Below are 16,143 nucleotides of genomic sequence, written 5' to 3'. Positions count from 1 at the left end.
CCGTACTGAAAAGTGGGGTTTGGTATAGGACGTCCCCACTCCAGTACAGCCTGACACTGGGTTTCTTGACCAGGCCCATATGCAGCACGAGGCCCCAAAATGTCCTCATTTCGGTTGCACTGACCGGCGTCCAGCCACCGGGCCTGGCCAAAAAGGAGCCCGGGTGTTGAGTGACGAACTGTTGGGCGTACAGATTCGTCTGCTCCCACCATCAGATTTACCAGTGGGTCACTGAAAAAATGACAAAAAAAGCCATATTCAGTGTAGCCCACTGTGGAAATCTGGATTGGCCTACAAAATCAGGAATCACAAACTCGTATCGCTTTGGGCTACACCAGACAAGTTCACCAGCAGGGTGCTCCGGTGGATTTAACTGGTGGGCCGGGAAACCAGTACGAGCCCCAGAGCTGCTCGTACTAGTGTGGGCCACAGGGTCCCTAACATGGTGGTCCCCTTGCTCCGCCTGGGGCGTCTCCGCCGACCTTGGGGGCTCATCATCATCGCTAGATGATGAGGACGCGGATGACAACAGGAATGTGGGGTCATCCTCATCCTCACTGGGACTCCCGGAGTCGGAGGCAAGCTGGGCGTATGCCTACTCGGCCGAGAACGTCCGGCAGGCCATAGGGGAGTGTGTGTCTGCGTGTATATGTGAGTCTGTGTAAATCTTTATTTGGTGTGTGTGGGGGCATGGGTGTTCAAGAACTCACCCTAACAAAAACTAACAGAAAAAGAAAAAAGGGCAAAAAATGTGGGGAAAAAAATTCTAAACCGCTGATCAATAGTCCGAAGTTGATCAGCGGAGGGGTGTGCGATGCGCTAACAGTGGCCGGACGCTAAGAGTGCCGGCCACAGTCAGCGTACACACAAAAAAATAAAAAACCTGCACCCAAAAAAAGTGTGGGGGGGGGGGCAGGGGGGGAAAGCGGCAGCACCCCTGGGGGGTCTAGGGTCACACTGTGGACCCCAGACACCCTAGCTTAGGGTGATGCAATAAAACTTCACAAACTAACTTTTTTTTCCCTGCCTAATAGGGATGAGCGAACCCGAACTGTATAGTTCGGGTTCGTACCGAATTTTGGGGTGTCCGTGACACGGACCCGAACCCGGACATTTTCGTAAAAGTCCGGGTTCGGGTTCGGTGTTCGTCGCTTTCTTCGCGCTTTTGTGACGCTTTCTTGGCGCTTTTTGAAAGGCTGCAAAGCAGCCAATCAACAAGCGTCATACTACTTGCCCCAAGAGGCCATCACAGCCATGCCTACTATTGGCATGGCTGTGATTGGCCAGAGCACCATGTGACCCAGCCTCTATTTAAGCTGGAGTCACATAGCGCCGCCCGTCACTCTGCTCTGATTAGCGTAGGGAGAGGTTGCGGCTGCGACAGTAGGGCGAGATTAGGCAGATTAACTCCTCCAAAGGACTTGATTAACTGATCGATCTGCAGCTGTGGATCATTGAGCTGCTGATCCTCAATTGCTCACTGTTTTTAGGCTGCACAGACCGTTTGTCAGTCTCATTTTTCTGGGGTGATCGGCGGCCATTTTGTGTCTTGTGGTGCGCCAGCACAAGCTGCGACCAAGTGCATTTAACCCTCAATGGTGTGGTTGTTTTTTGGCTAAAGCCTACATCAGGGTGAAGCTGTGACACCAAGTGCATTTAACCAGCAATAGTCTGTTCATTTTTTGGCCATATACAAAATCAGGGGCAAGCTGCGCCTGTCACCAAGTGCATTTAACCCTCAATGGTGTGGTTGTTTTTTGGCTAAAGCCTACATCAGGGTGAAGCTGTCACACCAAGTGCATTTAACCAGCAATAGTCTGTTCATTTTTTGGCCATATACAAAATCAGGGGCAAGCTGCGCCTGTCACCAAGTGCATTTAACCCTCAATGGTGTGGTTGTTTTTTGGCTAAAGCCTACATCAGGGTGAAGCTGTCACACCAAGTGCATTTAACCAGCAATAGTCTGTTCATTTTTTGGCCATATACAAAATCAGGGGCAAGCTGCGCCTGTCACCAAGTGCATTTAACCCTCAATGGTGTGGTTGTTTTTTGGCTAAAGCCTACATCAGGGTGAAGCTGTCACACCAAGTGCATTTAACCAGCAATAGTCTGTTCATTTTTTGGCCATATCCCAGTCTAATTCTGTCACTAAATCCATACCGGTCACCCAGCGCCTAAATACTAGGCCTCAAATTTATATCCAGCTAAATCTGTCCCTAGTGCTGTAGCTGGGCGAGTTATTTAGTGTCCGTTCAAGCACATTTCTTGTTCTGGGTTGAAATACAATTCCCAATTTAGCAATTTCATAATTTAGTGGTTCCTGCTATATCAGAGCTCTTTGAAATCTATCCCAAAAAGGGTATATAATATTGAAGGTGCACATAGGGTCATTCAGAGTAACTTCACACACACCCGCTACTGTGTATTTCCAAGTCTAATTCTGTCACTAAATCCATACCGGTGACCCAGCGCCTAAATACTAGGCCTCAAATTTAATTCCCTCTAAATCTCTCGTTACCCACCGCTGTACTGTTGTTGCTGGGCAAGATATTTAGTGTCCGTCAAAGCACATTTTTTGTTCTGGGTTGAAGTACAATTCCCAATTTAGCAATTTCATAATTTAGTGGTTTCTGCTATATCAGAGCTATTTGAAATCTATCCCAAAAAGGGTATATAATATTGAAGGTGCACATAGGGTCATTCAGAATAACTTCACACACACCCGCTACTGTGTATTTCCAAGTCTAATTCTGTCACTAAACCCATACCTGTCACCCAGCGCCTAAATACTAGGCCTCAAATTTAAATCCCTCTAAATCTCTCGTTACCGTTGTCCTGTTGTAGCTGGGAAAGTTATTTAGTGCCCGTCAAAGCACATTTTTTGTTCTGGGTTGAAGTACAATTCCCAATTTAGCAATTTCATAATTTAGTGGTTCCTGCTATATCAGAGCTATTTGAAATCTATCCCAAAAAGGGTATATAATATTGAAGGTGCACATAGGGTCATTCAGAATAACTTCACACACACCCGCTACTGTGTATTTCCAAGTCTAATTCTGTCACTAAATCCATACCGGTGACCCAGCGCCTAAATACTAGGCCTCAAATTTAATTCCCTCTAAATCTCTCGTTACCCACCGGTGTACTGTTGTTGCTGGGCAAGATATTTAGTGTCCGTCAAAGCACATTTTTTGTTCTGGGTTGAAGTACAATTCCCAATTTAGCAATTTCATAATTTAGTGGTTTCTGCTATATCAGAGCTATTTGAAATCTATCCCTAAAAGGGTATATAATATTGAAGGTGCACATAGGGTCATTCAGAATAACTTCACACACACCCGCTACTGTGTATTTCCAAGTCTAATTCTGTCACTAAACCCATACCTGTCACCCAGCGCCTAAATACTAGGCCTCAAATTTAAATCCCTCTAAATCTCTCGTTACCGTTGTCCTGTTGTAGCTGGGAAAGTTATTTAGTGCCCGTCAAAGCACATTTTTTGTTCTGGGTTGAAGTACAATTCCCAATTTAGCAATTTCATAATTTAGTGGTTCCTGCTATATCAGAGCTATTTGAAATCTATCCCAAAAAGGGTATATAATATTGAAGGTGCACATTGGGTCATTCAGAATAACTTCACACACACGCTTCTGTGCATTTCCAAGTCTAATTCTGTCACTAAATCCATACCGGTGACCCAGCGCCTAAATACTAGGCCTCAAATTTAATTCCCTCTAAATCTCTCGTTACCCACCGCTGTACTGTTGTTGCTGGGCAAGATATTTAGTGTCCGTCAAAGCACATTTTTTGTTCTGGGTTGAAGTACAATTCCCAATTTAGCAATTTCATAATTTAGTGGTTTCTGCTATATCAGAGCTATTTGAAATCTATCCCTAAAAGGGTATATAATATTGAAGGTGCACATAGGGTCATTCAGAATAACTTCACACACACCCGCTACTGTGTATTTCCAAGTCTAATTCTGTCACTAAATCCATACCGGTGACCCAGCGCCTAAATACTAGGCCTCAAATTTAATTCCCTCTAAATCTCTCGTTACCCACCGTTGTACTGTTGTTGCTGGGCAAGATATTTAGTGTCCGTCAAAGCACATTTTTTGTTCTGGGTTGAAGTACAATTCCCAATTTAGCAATTTCATAATTTAGTGGTTTCTGCTATATCAGAGCTATTTGAAATCTATCCCTAAAAGGGTATATAATATTCAAGGTGCACATTGGGTCATTCAGAATAACTTCACACACACACGCTTCTGTGCATTTCCAAGTCTAATTCTGTCACTAAATCCATACCGGTCACCCAGCGCCTAAATACTAGGCCTCAAATTTATATCCCGCTGAATTTGAATACAATACATTGGGCCAAATAATATATTTGTTGTTGTGGTGAACCATAACAATGAGAAAAACATCTAGTAAGGGACGCGGACGTGGACATGGTCGTGGTGGTGTTAGTGGACCCTCTGGTGCTGGGAGAGGACGTGGCCGTTCTGCCACATCCACACGTCCTAGTGTACCAACTACCTCAGGTCCCAGTAGCCGCCAGAATTTACAGCGATATATGGTGGGGCCCAATGCCGTTCTAAGGATGGTAAGGCCTGAGCAGGTACAGGCATTAGTCAATTGGGTGGCCGACAGTGGATCCAGCACGTTCACATTATCTCCCACCCAGTCTTCTGCAGAAAGCGCACAGATGGCGCCTGAAAACCAACCCCATCAGTCTGTCACATCACCCCCATGCATACCAGGGAAACTGTCTCAGCCTCAAGTTATGCAGCAGTCTCTTATGCTGTTTGAAGACTCCGCTGGCAGGGTTTCCCAAGGGCATCCACCTAGCCCTTCCCCAGCGGTGAAAGACATAGAATGCACTGACGCACAACCACTTATGTTTCCTGATGATGAGGACATGGGAATACCACCTCAGCATGTCTCTGATGATGACGAAACACAGGTGCCAACTGCTGCGTCTTTCTGCAGTGTGCAGACTGAACAGGAGGTCAGGGATCAAGACTGGGTGGAAGACGATGCAGGGGACGATGAGGTCCTAGACCCCACATGGAATGAAGGTCGTGCCACTGACTTTCACAGTTCGGAGGAAGAGGCAGTGGTGAGACCGAGCCAACAGCGTAGCAAAAGAGGGAGCAGTGGGCAAAAGCAGAACACCCGCCGCCAAGAGACTCCGCCTGCTACTGACCGCCGCCATCTGGGACCGAGCACCCCAAAGGCAGCTTCAAGGAGTTCCCTGGCATGGCACTTCTTCAAACAATGTGCTGACGACAAGACCCGAGTGGTTTGCACGCTGTGCCATCAGAGCCTGAAGCGAGGCATTAACGTTCTGAACCTGAGCACAACCTGCATGACCAGGCACCTGCATGCAAAGCATGAACTGCAGTGGAGTAAACACCTTAAAACCAAGGAAGTCACTCAGGCTCCCCCTGCTACCTCTTCTGCTGCTGCCGCCTCGGCCTATTCTGCTGCTGCCGCCTCGGCCTCTTCCTCCGCCTCTGGAGGAACGTTGGCACCTGCCGCCCAGCAAACAGGGGATGTACCACCAACACCACCACCACCACCTCCGTCACCAAGCGTCTCAACCATGTCACACGCCAGCGTTCAGCTCTCCATCTCACAAACATTTGATAGAAAGCGTAAATTCCCACCTAGCCACCCTCGATCCCTGGCCCTGAATGCCAGCATTTCTAAACTACTGGCCTATGAAATGCTGTCATTTAGGCTGGTGGACACAGACAGCTTCAAACAGCTCATGTCGCTTGCTGTCCCACAGTATGTTGTTCCCAGCCGGCACTACTTCTCCAAGAGAGCCGTGCCTTCCCTGCACAACCAAGTATCCGATAAAATCAAGTGTGCACTGCGCAACGCCATCTGTAGCAAGGTCCACCTAACCACAGATACGTGGACCAGTAAGCACGGCCAGGGACGCTATATCTCCCTAACTGCACACTGGGTAAATGTAGTGGCAGCTGGGCCCCAGGCGGAGAGCTGTTTGGCGCACGTCCTTCCGCCGCCAAGGATCGCAGGGCAACATTCTTTGCCTCCTGTTGCCACCTCCTCCTTCTCGGCTTCCTCCTCCTCTTCTTCCACCTGCTCATCCAGTCAGCCACACACCTTCACCACCAACTTCAGCACAGCCCGGGGTAAACGTCAGCAGGCCATTCTGAAACTCATATGTTTGGGGGACAGGCCCCACACCGCACAGGAGTTGTGGCGGGGTATAGAACAACAGACCGACGAGTGGTTGCTGCCGGTGAGCCTCAAGCCCGGCCTGGTGGTGTGTGATAATGGGCGAAATCTCGTTGCAGCTCTGGGACTAGCCAATTTGACGCACATCCCTTGCTTGGCGCATGTGCTGAATTTGGTGGTGCAGAAGTTCATTCACAACTACCCCGACATGTCAGAGCTGCTGCATAAAGTGCGGGCCGTCTGTTCGCGCTTCCGGCGTTCACATCCTGCTGCTGCTCGCCTGTCTGCGCTACAGCGTAACTTCGGCCTTCCCGCTCACCGCCTCATATGCGACGTGCCCACCAGGTGGAACTCCACCTTGCACATGCTGGACAGACTGTGCGAGCAGCAGCAGGCCATAGTGGAGTTTCAGCTGCAGCACGCACGGGTCAGTCGCACTACAGAACAGCACCACTTCACCACCAATGACTGGGCCTCCATGCGAGACCTGTGTGCCCTGTTGCGCTGTTTCGAGTACTCCACCAACATGGCCAGTGGCGATGACACCGTTATCAGCGTTACAATACCACTTCTATGTCTCCTTGAGAAAACACTTAGGGCGATGATGGAAGAGGAGGTGGCCCAGGAGGAGGAGGAGGAGGAGGAGGAAGAGGGGTCATTTTTAGCACTTTCAGGCCAGTCTCTTCGAAGTGACTCAGAGGGAGGTTTTTGGCAACAGCAGAGGCCAGGTACAAATGTGGCCAGCCAGGGCCCACTACTGGAGGACGAGGAGGACGAGGATGAGGAGGAGGTGGAGGAGGATGAGGATGAAGCATGGTCACAGCGGGGTGGCACCCAACGCAGCTCGGGTCCATCACTGGTGCGTGGCTGGGGGGAAAGGCAGGACGATGACGATACGCCTCCCACAGAGGACAGCTTGTCCTTATCCCTGGGCAGCCTGGCACACATGAGCGACTACATGCTGCAGTGCCTGCGCAACGACAGCAGAGTTGCCCACATTTTAACCTGTGCGGACTACTGGGTTGCCACCCTGCTGGATCCACGCTACAAAGACAATGTGCCCACCTTACTTCCTGCACTGGAGCGTGATAGGAAGATGCGCGAGTACAAGCGCACGTTGGTAGACACGCTACTGAGAGCATTCCCAAATGTCACAGGGGAACAAGTGGAAGCCCAAGGCCAAGGCAGAGGAGGAGCAAGAGGTCGCCAAGGCAGCTGTGTCACGGCCAGCTCCTCTGAGGGCAGGGTTAGCATGGCAGAGATGTGGAAAACTTTTGTCAACACGCCACAGCTAACTGCACCACCACCTGATACGCAACGTGTTAGCAGGAGGCAACATTTCACTAACATGGTGGAACAGTACGTGTGCACACCCCTCCACGTACTGACTGATGGTTCGGCCCCATTCAACTTCTGGGTCTCTAAATTGTCCACGTGGCCAGAGCTAGCCTTTTATGCCTTGGAGGTGCTGGCCTGCCCGGCAGCCAGCGTTTTGTCTGAACGTGTATTCAGCACGGCAGGGGGCGTCATTACAGACAAACGCAGCCGCCTGTCTACAGCCAATGTGGACAAGCTGACGTTCATAAAAATGAACCAGGCATGGATCCCACAGGACCTGTCCGTCCCTTGTCCAGATTAGACATTAACTACCTCCCCATAACCATATATTATTGGACTCCAGGGCACTTCCTCATTCAATCCTATTTTTATTTTCATTTTACCATTATATTGCGAGGCTACCCAAAGTTGAATGAACCTCTCCTCTGCCTGTGTGCTAGGCCTAAATATATGCCAATGGACTGTTGCAGTGGTGGGTGACGTGAAGCCTCATTCTCTGCTATGACATGCAGACTGATTCTCTGCTGACATGAAGCCAGATCCTCTGTTACGGGAGCTCTCTCCTCTGCCTGGGTGCTGGGCCTAAATTTATGACAATTGACTGTTGCAGTGGTGGGTGACGTGAAGCCTGATTCTCTGCTATGATATGAAGACTGATTCTCTGCTGACATGAAGACAGATTCTCTGTTACGGGACCTCTCTCCTCTGCCTGGGTGCCGGGGCCTAAATATCTGAGAATGGACTGTTCCAGTGGTGGCTGACGTGAAGCCTCATTCTCTGCTATGACATGCAGACTAATTCTCTGCTGACATGAAGACAGATTCTCTGTTACGGGACCTCCCTCCTCTGCCTGGGTGCTGGGCCTAAATATATGCCAATGGACTGTTGCAGTGGTGGCTGACGTGAAGCCTCATTCTCTGCTATGACATGCAGACTAATTCTCTGCTGACATGAAGACAGATTCTCTGTTACGGGACCTCCCTCCTCTGCCTGGGTGCTGGGCCTAAATATATGCCAATGGACTGTTGCAGTGGTGGCTGACGTGAAGCCTCATTCTCTGCTATGACATGCAGACTGATTCTCTGCTGACATGAAGCCAGATTCTCTGTTACGGGACCTCTCTCCTCTGCCTGTGTGTGTGCTGGGCCTAAATATATGCCAATGGACTGTTGCAGTGGTGGCTGACGTGAAGCCTCATTCTCTGCTATGACATGCAGACTGATTCTCTGCTGACATGAAGCCAGATTCTCTGTTACGGGACCTCTCTCCTCTGCCTGTGTGTGTGCTGGGCCTAAATATATGCCAATGGACTGTTGCAGTGGTGGCTGACGTGAAGCCTCATTCTCTGCTATGACATGCAGACTAATTCTCTGCTGACATGAAGACAGATTCTCTGTTACGGGACCTCCCTCCTCTGCCTGGGTGCTGGGCCTAAATATATGCCAATGGACTGTTGCAGTGGTGGCTGACGTGAAGCCTCATTCTCTGCTATGACATGCAGACTGATTCTCTGCTGACATGAAGCCAGATTCTCTGTTACGGGACCTCTCTCCTCTGCCTGTGTGTGTGCTGGGCCTAAATATATGCCAATGGACTGTTGCAGTGGTGGCTGACGTGAAGCCTCATTCTCTGCTATGACATGCAGACTGATTCTCTGCTGACATGAAGCCAGATTCTCTGTTACGGGACCTCTCTCCTCTGCCTGTGTGTGTGCTGGGCCTAAATATATGCCAATGGACTGTTGCAGTGGTGGCTGACGTGAAGCCTCATTCTCTGCTATGACATGCAGACTAATTCTCTGCTGACATGAAGACAGATTCTCTGTTACGGGACCTCCCTCCTCTGCCTGGGTGCTGGGCCTAAATATATGCCAATGGACTGTTGCAGTGGTGGCTGACGTGAAGCCTCATTCTCTGCTATGACATGCAGACTAATTCTCTGCTGACATGAAGACAGATTCTCTGTTACGGGACCTCTCTCCTCTGCCTGGGTGCCGGGGCCTAAATATCTGAGAATGGACTGTTCCAGTGGTGGGTGACGGGAAGCCAGATTCTCTGCTATGGAACCTCTCTCCAATTGATTTTGGTTAATTTTTATTTATTTAATTTTTATTTTAATTCATTTCCCTATCCACATTTGTTTGCAGGGGATTTACCTACATGTTGCTGCCTTTTGCAGCCCTCTAGCTCTTTCCTGGGCTGTTTTACAGCCTTTTTAGTGCCGAAAAGTTCGGGTCCCCATTGACTTCAATGGGGTTCGGGTTCGGGACGAAGTTCGGATCGGGTTCGGATCCCGAACCCGAACATTTCCGGGATGTTCGGCCGAACTTCTCGAACCCGAACATCCAGGTGTTCGCTCAACTCTACTGCCTAACCCAAACTTTCCCTATGCTTTCCCTATGTACCTGATGGGGGGTGCTGGGGGCACAGATCGGGTCCTGGGGGCAGCGATGGAGGACACGTGCAGGCAGCTCCTCTCTGCTCCAGCTCCGGCACACAAAAGGAGGAAGAGAGGACGCCTGCCTCTTTTGAATGTGCTGCCGGACCGCCCACATACCATTCAGAAGCGATCCTGAGTGGTGATGTCACCATCACCACTCAGGATCGCTGGATGGTGATTGGTGGGTGATTGGTGGGGTGAAATCACACCACCATCACCATCCTGTTCCGGGTTATCGGGTCTTCAGAGACCCGAATAACCCGGAAACGCTGAAAATGGCAGGTCTGAATTGACCTGCAGTTTTCTGCGATCGCATACATGGGGGGGTCACCGGACCCTCCGGCGCATTTGCCCCAAGTGCCTGCTCAATGATTTGAGCAGGCACGGGGTACCGATCGCCGCCCGCCACGCGGCGGTGATCGAAAATACACAGGGCGTACATGTACACCCTGTGTCCTTAAGTACTAGGACATCAGGGCGCACCTGTACGCCCTATGTCCTTAAGAGGTTAATAAGAACTTGAAAAACTTCGGCCAGATGTTTCAAGTGATCTTCATAAGATTTGGAGTAGATGATAATAAGTACAACAAGACAGTTTCAACATTTTTGTGCCCAGACAACGCTCCATTAATCTCTGAAAAGTTCCAGGCGCATTGCAAAGTCCAAAGGGCATGCAGTTGAACTGAAATAGGCCCATAGGGGTGGTATATGCAGTGTTCTCACGATCTTCTGGTGCCATTGGTACTTGCCAGTATCTGCTGGTTAAATCAAGAGTAAAGAAGTAGTCTGAAGATCCTAAAGCTGTCAAGGATTCCTCTATGCGCGGTAAAGGGTAAGCATCTTTGTGAGTAATTTGGTTTATTTTTCTGTAGTCCACACAGAATCTGATGTTGCCATCTTTTTTCTGGACAAGGACTAATGGTGCAGCCCATGGACTATGGCTGTCTTTAATGATATTTGAGTCTTTCATCTGCTGGATCATTTTTTTTTACGGATTGGTACATAGTAGGTGGTTTAAGCCGATACCTCTCTTTGATCGGTGGGTGTGAGCCTGTAGGGATGGAATATTTTATGATATCCACTTCTCCATAGTCTGTAGAATGTTTACTGAAGGCACGGTGATGTTCCTTCACGATTTTCAGTACTCCTTCCAATTGGTGTTCTGATGTTGAAGCATCTCCCACATGAAATTCTTTCCTCCAGGGGGTGCTTAAGTTTTGGCCCTGTGGGTGTTGTTTCTTGAGATCTGTAGTCACGCTGATGACATCTTGAAAGGTAATTTGAATCAGCTGTGCAATGGGACGGTTACCAGGCTTCTAGCAGCTCTAACTAAAGGATAGTCTTCTATGGCTCTACCAAGGCTTGGTAGTCTTCATCTTGAATTCCGATTACAGCTCAGCATCACAGGAGAGTTTCAGTGTTGGGTTTGAGATGGTCCTTGTGTTTGAGGGGTGGTACTTGACCTCGGGGGTCGCCCATTTAACTGCCAGCAGGTGGCTTCAGTATGGCCTGGCTTGTGACAGTATGTGCAGATAGGCCGCTTGGGGGTGCTAATGCGGTCAGGTGGGCGTCCGCCTGAATTTCTAGAATAAGTATCTTTATAATCAGGGGAGAAGAGCCTTCTGGACACAGGTTTCTCATCCTCCAGCAATAGTGGCTTTTCCCATTGTTCAAATTTTTTGTGAATTTTCTCCAGACTTTTAGTCAGGAATTAAACTTACTCAGTAAGGGCAGCAACTGCGTCAGGAATTGGGGCTTGGGTTGCCTGACTGACGACAGGTAAAGGTTTGACAGGGGTGACCGGCTGTGTTGCTGGCACTACAGCGGATCCAACCTTTTCCCAGTCAGGGCCGTCTTTACCAAGGGGCAAAAGGGGCAGCTGCCCTGGGCCCAGTTGCTCCTGGGGGGCCCAAGGCAGCTGCCTCTTATGCCCTGCTAGCTACTGCCCCGGGTGTCAGGCTGTCGGCTACACAGGCATCATGATCGTACTGTGTTAATGATCTTAATTCTAGGACCTTAATGAGTTTTGCTCTAGGACCTTAATGACATAGTAACCTAGCAATTGCTGGTCACATGGCTATGAGGTAATCACAGGTCCTACTGAGTGTTCCAGAAGTTAACTGTGGAGCTATATTTGTGTAAAGATTACATCAGAAAAAGGTGACAGGGGCTGTTATGTTAATATACTGTAAACTACTGTATAGTGGGGTGCTGTATACTGTGTGGTGGGCTGTATATTGTGTGGTGGGCTATATATTGTGTAATGGGCTGTATATTGTGTGGTGGGCTGTATACTGGGGGGGTGTCCTGTATACTGTGTGGGGACCTGTATACTGTGTGGTGGGCTGTATACTGTGAGGGGCCTGTATAGTGTGGGGGGGCCTGTATAGTGGGGGGAGTGCTATACTGCTGTACTGTATAGTGTGGGGGGCTGTATCGTGTATAGTTTGGGGTGCTGTATACAGTGAGGTGTTGTATACCGTGAGGTTCTGTATACTGTGGGCTGCTATACTGCTCTACTATATACTGTGGGGTACTGTATAGTGTGGGGTGCTAAACTGCATACTGTGTGGTGCTGTATACTATAGGGCGCTATACTGCATACTGTGTGGTGCTGTATACTATAGGGTGCTATACTGCATACTGTGGGGTGCTGCACTGTAACACTAGGGTGAGCCGAGCCCTGGTCTCCTTCCTGCAGAGCGGTGCCCACTTCCAGCCCAGAACACTGATCCTGAGCCGCTGGAGTCTTCAGAACTGGAAGTATTTACAGTCATTCACTGGACTCTACCAGATGTGTGGATTTTTTGTGTGTGTGTTGTGGTGGAGGGCATGATCGCATGCTAAGGTGTGGGAAGGCGGGATCCAGGGGGCCCAAGTAAATTTTTGCCCAGGGTCCAATCAATATTAAAGACGGCCCTGTTCCCAGTATACTGATAGCTAATTCTTTGAAGTCTAATAAAGCAGTGCTTGGATGCTGGGCGGGTAACATTCTTAGTTGGCTCTTTAAATTATCTGTATTGACACCTTCAATAAATTGCTCTTTCAGGGTTTTATCCTGATTCTCTGCCTCACGGGGTCTACTTGTACAACAGCTCTAAGGGCTTCCAGCAAAGATAATGCAAAGTCTCTGAGTGACTCACCCGTTTGCTGTTTCTTACTGAAGAACCTCATCTTGACCTCTGACATGGTCCTGGGTTCAAAGGTGGTGTAGAGACGTTCAAATATCTGCTCCAGTGTCCTTCTCTCGGAGCTTGGCCAGGATTTCACTTCTCTGAGAACAGCTCCTTTCAATTGCACAAGGAGAATCTCCATCTGCTGTTCTGGGGATACAGGGTACAATCTGAACACAGCAAGCATTTTTTCTTTAAAGTCCCTTAAAGTGTGAACTTTTCCAGAATACCGTGGGAATCCGGGGGCCCAAAAATAATAAGGCATAGTTAAAGGCATTAAACTTGGTGCTGCAGCAGTTGGTATTGTGCCGGGACCAGCTGTGGCTGCCGCAGGGGGTCCGCGGAGGTCAGACTGCACATTATCTTCTTGTCCAGACATGCTAACAACACGTGAATTATAGTTAACCACTAGAGATGTCGCGAACATAAAATTTTCCGTTTGCGAACGGCGAAAACGAATTTCTGCAAATGTTCGCGAACGGGTGAACCGGGCGAACCGCCATTGACTTCAATAGGCGAATTTTAAAACCCACAGGGACTCTTTCTAGCCATAGTAGTGATGGAAAAGTTTTTTCAAGGGGACTAACACATGGACTGTGAAATGCCGGAGGGGGATCCATGGCAAAACTCCCATTGAAAATTACATAGTTGACGCAGAGTTGGATTTTAATCCATAAAGGGCATAAATCACCTAACAATCCTAAAATATTTTGAACAACGTGGTTTAAAACATCCAGTGTGTGTATACGATCAGGTATAAGGTATCGATCAGGTAGTGTAAGGGTTACGCCCACTTCACAGACATTGACAGACCAAACTCCCCTTTTAATGCACCGAAAACAACCGCAAACAGTCCATTTGCCCAACCGCAAACTCCCCATTTGCACAAGGTTGGATACAGAGATAGCCATGTCCCGTTGATGTCATTGAAGGTTTCTTCCTCCACCCAGCCATGTACACCAATGGTCCCCGAAAAGTGAATTGAATAGATTTTTAGAACGGGGAGATGGTTAAAAAAAACGCTGGCTCCCTCCCCTTTGTGCAATTTACTGTCACACCCGATATAAGTGGTATTTTCTGTAGTTCTCTTCTAATCAGTTTAATCCCTGTTACGTCCCCAATCTGGGGTCCATTTATTGAATTGATTTTTCGAACGGGGAGATGGTTAAAAAAAACACTGGCTCCCTACCCTTTGTTTGAATCCACGGTCCCTGCGTCTGCGCCGTGCAATTTACTGTCACACCCGATATGAGTGGTATTTTCTGTAGTACTATTCTCATCAGTTTAATCCCTGTTACGTTCCATATCAGGGATTGCCTTTTGTGAAAAAAAATTTAGGCCGGGTACCTTCGACTGCCTGCACAGTGACAGACCAAACTCTGATACACCAAACTGAATAGATTTTAGGAACCGGGAGATGGAAAAAGCAGCTTGGTCGGTCCTCTTAGTCCCAAGTTGGGGCACTGCGCGTGCACGGAGCAATGTGCTGTGACACCCTATATGAGTGGTGTGTTAACTAGTACTATTCCTATCAGTTTAATCCCTGTTACGCCCCCTATCCGGGGACGTGTGTCGAATTGATTACCCATTGTCGAATTAACGAACCATTACGACATCCTGCAATAATTTAGTTCTGAGCTTTGTACTTGCTTTGTATTGGAATTGATGGGGATTTTTTTAATTGTCTGCATTATTTCTAATAAACTATTAAGAGACTTTATTATGATTTTTTTTATTTCATGTATTAAAAACCCATACAACTTAAAAAAAAATGTTGTTATGTTTTTTCTATGAAAATGTATCCAGCCGATAGCTTTTGGTCTGATCATAATGAAGCAACGGCCTTATCATCTGGGGTGTTTTGTTTTTTCAGCCACAGTGCAGCACCAGAGGCCAGAAAAATATTGTTGCAGCCCCTGTTGTAGCAGCGGCCGGAAAAATTGATGTTTTCAAGGCAGAAAGGTGACTAAAACATTGCGGCTTGAACCCTAGTTGGTGGTGGAGAATTCACGAAAGTCATCCGGTATGCAGACAATAAATACAGCAGCGTGGGGACCATTTTGAGGCCAAGGCATGTCATCAGGCCTTTTGTTAGTCAAACGTATCTCCCACTGTCAGTCCCTTCGGGATCCATGCCTCATTCCTCTTAATGAAGGTGAGGTAATCAACACTTTTTTGACCGAGGCGATTTCTTTTGTCAGTGACAATGCCTCCTGCTGCACTGAAGGTCCTTTCTGACAGGACACTTGAAGCGGGGCAGGCCAGAAGTTCTATCGCAAACTGGGATAGCTTAGGCCACAGGTCAAGCCTGCAAACCTAGCAGTCAAGGGGTTCATCGCTCCTCAGAGTGTCGATATCTGCAGTTAAGTCGAGGTAGTCTGCTACCTGTCGGTTGAGTCGTTCTCTATGGCTGGATCCCGAAGGGCTGTGGCGATGTGTAGGACTGAAAAAGCTCTGCATGTCCTCCATCAACAACACATCTGTAAAGCGTCCTGTCCTTGCCGCCGTGGTCATGGTAGGAGGAGGATAACCAGTTAGATTCCCGTTGTGCTGTGACATCCCCCTTATAAGCTGTGTAAAGCATATTTTTTAGTTTAGTTTTGAACTGCTCCATCCTTTCTGACTTTCTGCTTATACCGGGGGTCTAGTAGCGTGGCCACCCAGTACAGGTCGTTCTCCTTCATCATTTTTATACGAGGGTCCCTCAACAGACATAAAAGACCCCATTTGCACAAGGTTGGATGCCGAGCTACTCATTTCCCGGTACTCGTCCTCACTGATGTCATTGACGGTCTGTTCTTCCCCCCAGCCATGTACAACACCACGGGTCCCAGATAGGTGACAACAACGAGCACCCTGGGATGCCTGCTGTGGTTGGTCTTCCTCCGCCTCAAAGCCACATTCCTCCTCTGACTCCTCTTCTTCATACTCCTCTTGCAGCGTTGCCGCAGGTCCGGCAAGCGATGATAACAAAACTGTT

This window comes from Bufo gargarizans, chromosome 1 (assembly GCF_014858855.1).
Source record: "Bufo gargarizans isolate SCDJY-AF-19 chromosome 1, ASM1485885v1, whole genome shotgun sequence".
NCBI lineage: Eukaryota > Metazoa > Chordata > Amphibia > Anura > Bufonidae > Bufo > Bufo gargarizans.
This window is presented reverse-complemented; position numbering follows the sequence as displayed.